The sequence below is a fragment of the Cervus elaphus genome, chromosome 11, assembly GCF_910594005.1.
Source record: "Cervus elaphus chromosome 11, mCerEla1.1, whole genome shotgun sequence".
In the NCBI taxonomy this organism is placed as follows: Eukaryota; Metazoa; Chordata; class Mammalia; order Artiodactyla; family Cervidae; genus Cervus; species Cervus elaphus.
Genome location: NC_057825.1, coordinates 27,411,143 through 27,423,648, shown reverse-complemented (window position 1 = coordinate 27,423,648; position 12,506 = coordinate 27,411,143). Strand labels below are relative to the sequence as shown.

The 12,506-nt window shown below is 43.9% G+C and overlaps 1 non-coding gene across 1 annotated transcript; it reads right to left on the bottom strand.

The window, feature by feature from the left end:
* Nucleotides 1–7,298: 7,298 nt before the first annotated feature.
* Nucleotides 7,299–7,371, bottom strand: TRNAC-GCA. The gene has a single exon. It is a non-coding gene; the product is annotated as a tRNA-Cys (tRNA).
* Between the last annotated feature and the right edge of the window lie 5,135 nt (nt 7,372–12,506).

The window sequence follows — 12,506 nt, the reverse complement described above, 5'->3', positions numbered from 1 at the left end:
CAGGGACCCCTGCATTGGGAGGTCAGAGTCTTAGCCACTGGACCACGAGGGAAATTCCAAGTTCATTATCTTGATTGTGATGACTGTTTCACAGATGTATACAAAGGTCAAAACTCATCAAACTGTATACTTTGAATGTGTACAATATGTATAGTTTTTGTATTTCAATTATATTTTAACAAAGCTATAAAAATCCGGAGTCAAAAGGTAAATAGTAATGTTTCCTTCCTTTCCGTATTCCTTCTAGAACTTCTTCTCTCTCATAAAAATGAATGCCTCAGGGAAACTAGAAAATGTTACGTACTCAGAAAGGCAAAAGGGAAAACACATGAAGGTGTTTCCAAATGATCATGCCCAGTGAGTTCCATGTTTATATTGTGCATAAGCCCCCCACCCACACCCTGCTTATTTCCCAAGAGACCTAAAAGTCTGGGTGAGCCACACCACCCTGAACCTGCAGCTCCCCAGATGCACTAGCTGTGGTCACTGTGAGCTGTCGAGCCAGCAAAGCTGAGACCAGCTGCAGAATCTCCAGAGCAGGAGCTCATTGCCAGCTGAGAGGGCAGAAAGGATGCCCAAGGGGCTGTGGCCCCTCCTTACTCCAAGCTGAGTTCTCCTTGCCTGGCTGCAAGATGTGGGAGGAGACCCATGAGTCAGTGTCCCAGTGCAAGCTGCAAGAAGCGGCCAGCTGAGCGGCCGGGGCATGCCTCATGCTTGGCAGCTGGTGCGGGTGCCCTCCTGCCTGGCCCAGACAGGCCCCCAGCAGCTGCCCCGGTACAGGGCTGGGTGCCGGCTGAGCAACCAGAAGCTGCTCTTGCGAAGCAGCTGATCCCTCCTGCAAGGCAGCACAGCCAGAAGCAAGAAGCAAAGAGATGCTCCTAATGAAGGAGGAGCAGCAGGTTCACCTTCGAGGCGGCACACCGGAGAGGAAAGTGTTAGTCGTTCAGTCGTGTCTGACTCTTTGCAACCCCGTGGACTGTAGCCCGCCAGCCTCCTCTGTCCATGGAATTCTTCAGGCAAGAATATTGGAGTGGGTTGCCATTTCCATCTCCAGGGGCTCTCCCCAACCCAGGGATCGAGCCCAGGTCTCTTGAGTTGCAGGCAGATTCTTTACCGTCTGAGCCACCAGGGGAGACCCACACCGGAGAGGGCCAGGAGCTTTTTCAAAGTCTTCTGCTCACTGTAGCTCAGTAAGGCCATGCCCCCATGGCCTGGGATTGTCCGAGAGCAGAAGAAGATGCTGGGAAACTTAGCTTGCCTTCTATGTAATTTTCACTGACATTTGCTTTTGGTACAGGGACCCCTCACTCCATATCCTGGCTCACTCCTAGCCCCTCATTCTCTAACAGAAGAATCTGCTGGGTTCACCATGTTTCTCCTGGATTTCTGAGGACAATATTATCCGTTTCATAAACTGTACAAAAAAAGCTGACCTGTCCTGCTCACCCAAGAGGGACAAACATTAATGGAATCTGCATTGTTGGCTACTCTTTAAAATTACAGTACAGGTATTTGGCAAGTTTATATTTATTTGGATAAAGAGAGAGATGCTTATAATCTCAGATCTTGAAAATAAAAAGGCAAAGGACTCTGCGTTCTTTAGTTTCATTTGCCTAAGACCCCTTTCCAATCCCTGATTCCATGGAGGTGGTAGTTTAGTCGCTAAGTTGTGTCCGACTCTTGCGGCCCCATGGACTGTAGCCTGCCAGGCACCTCTGTCCATGGGATTTTCCAGGCAAGAATACTGGAGTGGATTGCCTTTTCCTTCTCCAGGTGACCTTCCCGACCCAGGAATCTAACCTGGGTCTCCCACATTGCAGGCAGATTCTTTACCAACTGATCTATGAGGAAACTCCATATATTTCATAGATTCTCTTGATTTGCAGGATTGTTTTAGCTCACAGACCCAGGATCCTTGTGTTCCCTGGAGCCTCACCTGCTTGGCTGGTTGTTGCTGTTTAGTCACTAAGTCGTGTCGGACTCTTTGAGACTCCATTGACTGTAGCCCGCCAGGCTGCTCTGTCCGTGGGATTTCCCAGGCAAGAATACTGGTGAATGCGTGCATGCTAAAGTCGCTTCAGTTCTGTCTGACTCTTTGTGACCCCATGGACGAGAGCCCACCAGTTTCCTCTGTCCATGGGATTCTCCAGGCAAGAATACTGGAGAGGAATGCCATTTCTGTCTCCAGAGGATCTTCCCAACCCAGGAATAGAACTCAAGTCTCCTGCGCTGGCAGGTAGATTCTTTACCCCTGAGCCACCAGGAAAGCCCACATGCTTGACTATGTTTGGTTATTTGTCTTCATTGTAGGTGTTCAAGAATAGCTGTTAAATTGAGTGGTAAAGGTGGCCAAACATTCCATTTTCAGTAAGATATGTTTAGAATCTGAATTTAATCTACCATTAAACGCAACATCAGGTGAATAAAACGTGCAGACAATCCCAAGATCAAGTACTGGATCAAGCACAAATATGAGTGAGGGACTGAAGAAGCAGCTACAAGTTACTGAACAAAACACCACTCCTCTCACTCTCATTTCGGCATCTTTGCATTTTTTTTCCACATTGCTTTTCATCCACTTGCAATTGATTCCAGCAGGGCAGTCCAGCACACAGACAATGCTGTGAAAGCGTTTTTTACTGCATGTTAGTTGCCAGATGGAAGGTATGCAGGCTTGAGAGGGCCCAATAAGGAATCATTTAGCTGCTCAAACTCTTACATTACAGGAGAAGTATTCTAGTACGGTTTTGAGGTCTCATGCTTAAAAAAAAAAAAAAATCACAGAGAAAAATACCGTGGGCCTCTGGGAGAAATGTGAGCCTGGGCCTGCTCTGAGGCTGCATAAACGGTGGTTATGACCATGACTAATCTGAACCCCACACAGGGCTTTGTAGACTGCGTCAGCTCTCCTTGCGGCTTGTGAAATCCCTGCTTAGAACTGAACCCTTTTAGGGAAGTGGAAACTGACCTTAGCGGGAGCAGAAAGCCGCTATGGGTCAAGCCACACTCCTGCTCAGAGACACCCTGTGTCATGAAAGTTCACAGTTCTGGACGACTCATACTCATACCAGATGCCAAAGTTGGGCAGAATCAGGTTTGCAGAGCTTCAAAACAGATGCTCTTACAAGACTAAACAGTCCACTTATATGTAATTCAGGGTCGATGACCCCGTTGCTGGATTGCCCATCCATCAGCAAACGTTTACCAGGCTAGGCTTAACGCTAGGTGGTTTGGCATATAAAAAGATTTACAAATCTGTCCTGGCCTGCCAGGAGCTGTCTAGCTGAGGTGGTAAGACAAACTCGTACACGGATACTGGACAAAACCAGACTGGGTATGACGTCAGTGGAGCCCTTTGGAATTGTGCAGTCGTGGCCACTGTGGTCAAGACGGGGGAGCCCAGAGGAGAAGATCCCAGTGGTCTGGGCCAGTCCGGGAGGGTGGCTGATCATTGCCCACATCCCTCCTCTTCCTCTCTCTTGCTGGCAGTCACTGACAATTACAGAGGGTAGGAAGCCTGGTGATAGGCCTGGTGAAGCACCTTAAGAAGAAGGGCACCCGCGTGACAGGCAAGCCACCTCCACATTCATGCAGATTTCCTTGGGCTCTTCACTGCATCGTCCTATCATGACCGGCTGGCCCCTTGGCAAATGCCTACCAGCGGGCTTACCAGGGCCAACTCTCCATCATGCTCAGTGAGGCCTCTCACCACTTTCCATTTCTCCAAACAACTATGTGGTGTGAGGAACCAAAGTAATTCTAGCTTTTCAAGCACCTCCTTTGATGATTGATGCTTTTGAACTGCGGTGTTGAAGAAGACTCTTGAGAGTCCCTGGGACTGCAAGGAAATCAAACCAGTCAATCCTAAAGGAAATCAATCCTGAATATTCATTGGAAGGATTGATGCTGAGGCTGAAGCTCTGATACTTTGGCCACCTGATGCAAAGAGCTGACTCATTGGAAAAGACCCTGTTTCTGGGAAAGATTGAAGGCAGGAGGAGAAGGTGATGACAGAGGACAAGATGGTTGGATGGCATCACTGACTTGATGGACATGAGTTTTAGCAAGCTCTGGGAGATGGTGATGGACAGGGAAGCCTGGCATGCTGCAGTCCATGGGGGTCGCAAAGAGTCAGACACGACTGAGCGACTGAACGGAACTGAGTAGCCCTGATTCATATTTTGGAGGCTGTGGATCTGCTCCCAATTTTGCTGAATGTCAAGTTCATTGATTTGGTCATCCCTGATGCTCTTGTATGACTCAAAGGAGGAAAAACAGCCAGTTGCTAAACCTATGTCACCATGTTCATCCCAGAAGTCCTGAAGCTTCAGGTTTAACTCCACAAGCCCAAGTAGTGAGTTCAGCCAAGCACATGGAAAGTCATTTTCCCACGGTGATAATTACATAGCACTTCTCATCTTCCCGGCACTTGGGCACCACTTAACAATGACTCCTTCTAATACGTTGAAGCAATTCAGAATAAAAATAACACATTTTTATTTGCCTAAATGAGATAATTACCAATATTAGGAGACAAGAAATACTTGAGGGATGGAAGCGAATAATTAAATTGTGGTATAAATATTTCGAGACCTGATTTGCCTTTTGTTTTTATGAGAGTGAAGAAGTTAAAGCTTCATTAGGAAGCAAATTTTATTTTTCTTTTACAGGTGAAAAACAGATTCTGACAAGAAGGTTCTTGTCCAGGCAAACACTGATTAGCCAATAATCTATACTGAAATTAATGTGAGAACTGTATAAACTCAGAGTATTAACAGTTTTGAAAATTCTTAAATCTACTTTCCTTCTCCATTAAAAAAAAAAATTGCTGATAGCAGCACTTGGTACCTCAAAGGCATCATTCCAAATACCAGTAACCATTGTCCACTGTGCTGGTTAAAAGGTTTAGGTCAGTGGTTCTCAAACTTATTGGTTCCAGATCCCTTTATGCTCCTAAAAATTATAGGGGGCCCCAAAGAGCTTTTGTTTATCTGGTTATAGCTATTGATAGTTACCATATTGGAAATAAAATTGAGAAAAATTTAAAATATTTATAAATTGATTTTAAAATAACAATAATAAATCCATAAGATATTAACAACATAGACAAAATAATTTCATGAAAAATAACTATATTTTCCAAAATTAAAAAGAAATAGCAAGAAGAGTGGCACGCTTTATATTTACTTATGTATTTCTCTCATATATTTAGATAGCAAAGATATTGTTCAATTTTCTATATATTATTTTCTAATGATATCTATAAATATCATTATTTATCACTCAATTTGCCCTTAGTTTATTCAACTTCTTTGCAACTATTACTTATTCCAAAGCTCAGTTTTGTTTGGGTGGAGGGGAAATGAAACTGATTCATCACATAGCTTAAATGTTCTACTGACTTTTACTTATAAACTAGTCTATGAAGCAGAATTCAAATTTCCAGATTTGTTCTTGCAGGTATATAATAAATTCCTTAAGTAGTACACAGATTAACATACAAGGGAATAACAATTCTATTGAACTGCAGTCTTTGGGCAGTTCTATTTCTTTAAAGTAGTCGTGTTTTTTTTAAAGACTCCGTCCTGTGTGATTAAAAGCCAAACATTTCAACAAAACCACAAAATGTGCCATGTGGGACTTTTTAAAGACTCGAATGCCATCCAGAATTTATAAGAAAAAACCATTTGAAGGGATGGTTATGGGAGTCTTTTGAACAAATGAAGTTCTTTTTGCAATATTTCAAGAGAATATTAAAGGAAAGCAGCTGGGTTCTATTTTATTAAGGAGTGCTTCCAGCCAAAAATTTTTACCCATGAAGGGGGTGCAGGGACAGACAAATCTGAATATTCTATCCATATTTTTCAGATGTCTCACAACTGATAAGACAGTCTAATGAGGAGACTAGTAGGGATTTGAATTGACATTTCACTAATCCTTTTATTTCTGGGATGTAATGAATATATCGTACTACAGATTCATTCATCTGCTATGAATGCTTTTATTTACAGTCAGATTTTTCTTGGTAGAAGTCTTTAAAAATTATTCCCTTCAATAGTGCTAAGATTAAAGTTGATTTTAAAAAAGCATAACATAGAAGAGCACATTTTAACCAGAAATTGTGGTGTGAAAGGTCAAATTAAAATATCACGTAATGAAATAGTATCAGTTGGGGTGGGAGTAGGGATGCAGTAGAAATAGGCTTATAAAATCTCCAGGGAAGCTTAGAGCAGATGTAGAAAATCCTTTCCAGGGAATTAATATAATTTAAACAGCATCTATTAAAAATATAATTAGTGTGACTTCCCTGGTGGTCCAGTGGTTTAGATTCTGCACTTCCAGTGCAGGGGAGCAAGGGTTCCATCCCTGGTCTGGGAAACTCAGATCCCGAATGTTGCATGATGGAGCCAAAAAACAAAAACAATAATAATGAAATAAATTGGGGTTTGTTTTTAAAAATGAAAATATATAATTAGCTCTTTATCTCACACTACTTTACAAATAAATTTCTAACCAATTATAGCTAGTGCTTGGGCTTCCCTGGTGGCTCAGCAGTAAAGAATCCACCGGCAATGCAGGAGACACCGGATCAATTCCTGGTTGAGGAAGATCCCCTGGAGAAGGAAATGGCAACCCACTCCAGTATTCTTGCCTGGAGAATCCCATGGACAGAAGAGCCTGGTGGGCTACATTACAGTTCATGGGGTTGCAAGAATCGGACTTGACTTGGCAACTACACCACCACCACTATAGCTAATATTCACTGATGGCTGACCCTAGGCCCCGTTGAAAGGCTTAACGTGAATAAAGTCGTGAAATCCTCATGATATTCCACTAGAAAAGTATTATTATCTTCTCCATTTCATAGTCGAGGGCAGGGTTGTGTCCCCAAACCCCTGGGCTACGGACCAGTACCAGTCTGTGGACTGTTAGAACAGGGACTCACAAGAGGAGGTGAGGGGCACACAAGTCAGCGAGCGGAGCTTCATCTCACAACACTGCCTGAGCTCCGCCTCCTGTCAGATCAGCAGTGGCATTAGAGTCTCATGGGAGCGCAAATCCTACCGTGAACTGCACGTGTGAGGGATCTAGGTTGCACGTTCCTTATGAGAATCTAAAGCCTGATGATCTGAGGTGGAGCTGAGACGGTGATGCTAGCACTGTGAAATGAAGTGAAGTCGCTCGGTCATGTCTGACTCTTTGCGACCCCTTGGACTGTAGCCTACCAGGCTCCTCCCTCCATGGGATTCTCCAGGCAAGAGTACTGGAGTGGGTTGCCATTTCCTTCTCCAGGGGATCTTCCTGACTCAGGGATTGAACCTGGGTCTCCTGCTCTGCAGGCAGACGCTTTAACCTCTGAGCCACCAGGGAAGCACTAAGTGACTGCAAATACAGATTACCGTTAGCAAAGAGGTTTGACTGCACAGAGACTATAATAAATCAGATGCTTGCAGACTCATATCACAACCCTATTAGGGAGTGGCAAGTGACATTTAAGCTGCATCTGGTGGCAGGCTTTAAGTAAGAATCCAACACTTATTTTAGTCGACGTGTGGCCCACCCATTAGTTTATTTACCACTTCCATCCACGCCTCTTTCCAGTACTGTGTACTTGTCTCAGTCAGTTTTGGTAAGCCCATAAGCTAACCCTAGCCAAAATGAGTAAAAGACAAACATTGGTGGAGAGGTTCTTTGAAAAGGGGGAAAGACCCAATGATGAGACAGCAGAAGAGCCTAAGACTGCCAACAAAGAGAAAACTGCAGTTTAAAAGAAAATACCAAGAGTCTTACTTAAGTTACAACTTCATTGCAACAGGTGATTCACATTCTCCAAGCCTACTTTATACAATATGTGGTAACTGGCTATCCAACAAAGCTATGAAATCTTCACAACTACTTTGAAGACCAAGCACGCTGTATTAGAAGACAAGCCTTTGGAGATTTTCAAAAGAAAATGGCAAAAAAAAAAAAAAAAAAAAAAAGTGAACATGAAGAACAGAAGCAATTATTGAAGGCCACCATGGTAAAGAATCTACCTGCAATGCAGGAGACCAGGGTTCAAAATCTGGGCTGGGAAGATCCTCTGGAGAAGGGAATGGCAATCCACTCCAGTATTCTTGCCTGGAGAATCCCATGGACAGAGGAGCCTGGCGGGCTACAGTCAGTGGGGTTGCAAAGAGTTGAACAGGACTGAGCGACTCACACAGACACAGACACACACACACACACACACCACTTCATCAGATGTCTTTGTATGGAGAGCATCATTCCTAGTGGTGAACCATATGGCTAAAACTAAGAAGCCCTTTACTATTGGGTGAAAAGCTAATCCTGCCTGCTGCTAAGGACATTTGTTGTGAACTTCTGGGAGAGACTGCAGTTCAAAAGGTGACATGTGCACGTGCTCCTCTTTCGGCTAGCACCAGAGCTTTCCTGGTGGCTCAGACGGTAAAGAATCTGCCTGCAATGCAGGAGAGCTGGGTTTGATCCCTGGGTAGGGAAGATCCCCTGGAGAAGGGAATGGCAATCCACTCTAGTATTCTTGCCTGGAGAATCCCATGAACAAAGGAGCCCGGCAAGCTACAGTCCATGGGGTTGCAGAGAGTCGGGCATGACTGAGCGTGCACACATAGCTAGATGAATTGATGAAATAGCAGAGGACATTGAGGCACAATTGTTGGGATTAACGAGTCACCGTGGTATGGAATCCAGGTTAATGAGTCTACAGGTGTTGGTAAGAAGGCAACAATACTTGTCTTTGTGTGACATATTTTTCAAGAGAATGTGCATGAAGATATGTTATGTGGGCTTTTGTTGCCACCCAACCCTATAGCTGCAGAACTATTCAAGTCTTTGCATGATTACCTATCAGGAAAACTGCACTGGTCATTTTGTGTTGGAGCAGATGGAGTGCTGCCCATGACTGGACGGCTTTCTGGTTTCACTACGTGCTTCCAAGAGGGCACTTCTGAATGTGAGTGTACACACTGTGTCATTCACAGAGAAATGCTGGCTAGAAAATGTCACCTGAACTTAACTTTTTGCAGGATGTGGTTAACATTATCAACCACATTAAAGTATATGCCCTTGGGCTTCCCTGGTGCCTCAGTGGTAAAGAATCTGCCTGCCAATGTAGGAGACACAGTTTCGATCCCTGGTCCAGAAGGATACCACATGCCACGGAGTGACTAAGCCTGTGCACCACAACTATTGAGCCTAGAGGCTGGGAATCACAACTACGGAAGCCAGCATGCCCTAGAGTCTGTGCTCCACAACAAGAGAAGCCACTACAATGAAAAGCTGGAGCACCAAAACCAGAGTAGCCCAGGCTTCCTGCAACTAGAGAAAATCCTGCACAGCAACAAAGACCCAGCATGGCCAAAAGTAAATAAATAAAATAATAAAAAGTACACACCCTTAACTCATGTCTGTTTATGCAACTCTATGAGGAGATGGACGCAGAGTACACACGTCTTCTCTGATACAGAGAACTGACAGAGCTTTCTAAAGGTAGATCACTGGCCAGAGTTTTTGAGTGACAAAGGCTAATCCAGAGACTTCTTTTAGAAAAACAGTCACCACGGGCAGCACATTTCAGTGACACAGAATGGGTTGCAAATCTTGCTCCCTTGTGTGACATATTTACCCTGCTCAAGAAACTCATTCTGTCACTTCAGGGAAGAGCAACAACCGAGTTCAAACTGGCAGATAAAGTGGCTGCATTCAAAGCCAAGCTGGAATTATGGGGGTGATGAGTGAGCACTGGGATTTTTGACATGTTTCAAACATTAGCAGAGATTTTTGGAAGACACTGAGCCAGGGCCCTCTTTCTCCCAGCTGGTGCATGATCACCTATCACAGCATTCCAAAGAATTGAAGCTTTACTTTTCAGCCTCAACAGACCCCTGAACTGGGAAGCAATGGGTCTGTAAATCATTTGTGAATGTCAGGTGAATCGACTTTGTCTGTGCTAGAAGAGGATCAGCTGTGTGAAATTGCAAATGACAGTGGCCTTAAAAGTATGTTCAAGACAACTTCAAATCTCCAGACATTCTGGATTAAAGTCAAGGTGGAATATCCTGAGACTGCCACAAAAGCACTGAAAACTTGATTTCATTTCCAGCGTTCTGTTTTTCTGAACCTGCAGAAGGGCATGGCAACCCACTCCAGTATTCTTGCCTGGAGAATTCCAGGGACAGAGGAACCTGGTGGGCTACAGTCCATAGAGTCACACAGAGTTGGGCATGACTGAAATGACTTAGTATGCATGCATGCATCTTTCTGAGCCCGAGTTATCTGCAGTGACAGCAACCAGAACAAGATTATGGAGTAGACTGGACTTGAGCAACACACTTTGGGTGTCACTGACTCCCGTTATCCCCAGATGCGAGCATCCAGTTGCAGGAAAAGAAACTCAGGGCTCCCACTGATTCTGAATTATGGTGAGTTGTATAGTTATTTCATTATATATCACAATATAATAATAATAGAAGCAAAGTGCACAATAAATATGCACTTGCATCATCCCCAAATCACCCCCTCATCTCTGCATTATTGGTCTGTGGAAATATTTCCTTCACAAAACCAGTCCCTGGTGCCAAAAAGGTTGAGGACCACTGGTTTTAAGGATGAAATGATGGAAAACAAAGTGATTAAATCCATGCATAGAACACAGTTAGAGTTATGGAATTTTTTTTTCTTCTGGAGCATGTGGAATTATTATTAGTCTACTCCCTAGTAAGTGGAGAAATGTCATAATTCATTCTGAGTTAAATTGCTACCGCTGCATTCCATTCTTCACTGTAGCTTGGCTTAACTATGGCCTTCCAGAGAGTTTGAGAGTATTATCCAAACTAGGATAATGCCTGCAGACAATTCTTTCAGTGTTTCAGAAGTAAACAAGCCTCTGTTCTTCTAGAATTTATAGTGAGGGAAATAAATAAACAAATCAATAAATGTCAGACAGTGTTCATTGAAACCTTGCCAATGTAATAAACTTTACACTAAATTCACTGTGGTTTTCAGCTAAGAAAGGCAGAGGGGAAGGCACTTCTGTTTCCTAAAAAGGAAGTGTACTTTCCAAAGAATAAAACAACATCTTTTCATAAACAGATAAGCCATAAGTCTCACACAGATACAAAATAAACAGTGTAAAATTTTTTATTTACTCATTAACAAGGGGACCAGTGAAATCTTATAGAGTTGGTTTAAAGGACAATGTAAAGTAGCCATTTATATCATTCAAATCAGGATTGGGAAATGAATTTACAAATATCTGCAAAATGGCTTTTTCCAAGGAGGAGGACTCAATATGAAGTTTAAAGGACAAGACTATTTCCTCTTGCTATCAGTTAACTACATTTAGAGTTGAACAGATGTTGCTTGAAAAAAACAAGCAGAAACCTAAAAGCTGAGAATTATCTTTTATTTGTTGGACTTAACTGAGGATTTAAGCCTAGGAGACACTCAGACAGCTCTGAGGGCCTTTTCCAAAGATGCAAACGGAGAAGCCAAGATACACAGGAGTTTTGGGGGGAGGAGGGGCGGAATCACAGATAGCAGAACACCAAAAGATTACTGCTAGTTAAAGACAGACCAGCTAGCCTAGGCCAATGATGTTTTTCCATGTATGGGAAGATGCAAGAGTCTAGACTTATTAAAACTACTCCCTTGCATTTAGGCCCAGTAGCCTATTTTTCTTCATCCTGAATCCCGCATCCCTGGTTGTGGTTGCAAAGGCCACACTTGGTTTGAGGGCCACAGTTGACCACCACAATAGCCTCTGTTTACTTAAATGACAGGTTACGCTCTCTGGTCACACTTGACTGCACAAAAATGGAGCGCTCCCCTAGATTCAGAATACCCAGAAAGGTGAGCCAGACTATGGCCCGTTTTTCATGGAAGACACCCAAGAACCTCAGTCCATTTCATTATGTTTCACAATTTTTCCTTATAAAAGTCACTCAATCTGTAAACACCCAGAAACTAAACAGTTCTGCCCTATGTTTTCCTCAATTCTTTTCTTCTCTGGCAGAGTAGTATGGTATTTCTTCGCTCCCAACAAAGAGGTATCAGAGTGACAGGGGAACGCTAACATCTGATCCCTCTAAAAAGTCTGCCATTTAAGCAGCCAGGAGGGCCCCAGAGCAGGGGTTAGCCCCGCCCCCTTCTCCACAGGCACCGCCCCTGGCCAGCCCCATAATTGAGCTATGACGCAAAGGTCACGTGAGCAGCCGTGGTCCCGTGATGCGTTCGAGCAGTACGTGGCAGATTCACTCAGACAAGTCCTCCGTGCCCGGTTTCTGCCACCTACTGCATCTAGACTTTCTTTTTTCCCGTTAAATGCCTCTCACCTCCCCGTTTTCACCTCGGGGAAGGTGATCTACCAGACTCCCTCTCCACCCCGAACTATCCTAGGCCCAGCCGTCTAGTAAGAGGAGGGGAATCCATTAGCGCCGAGGAGAGTTGCGGCTCTGATTGGGTGTGAGATCCTGTCAATCTCTAGG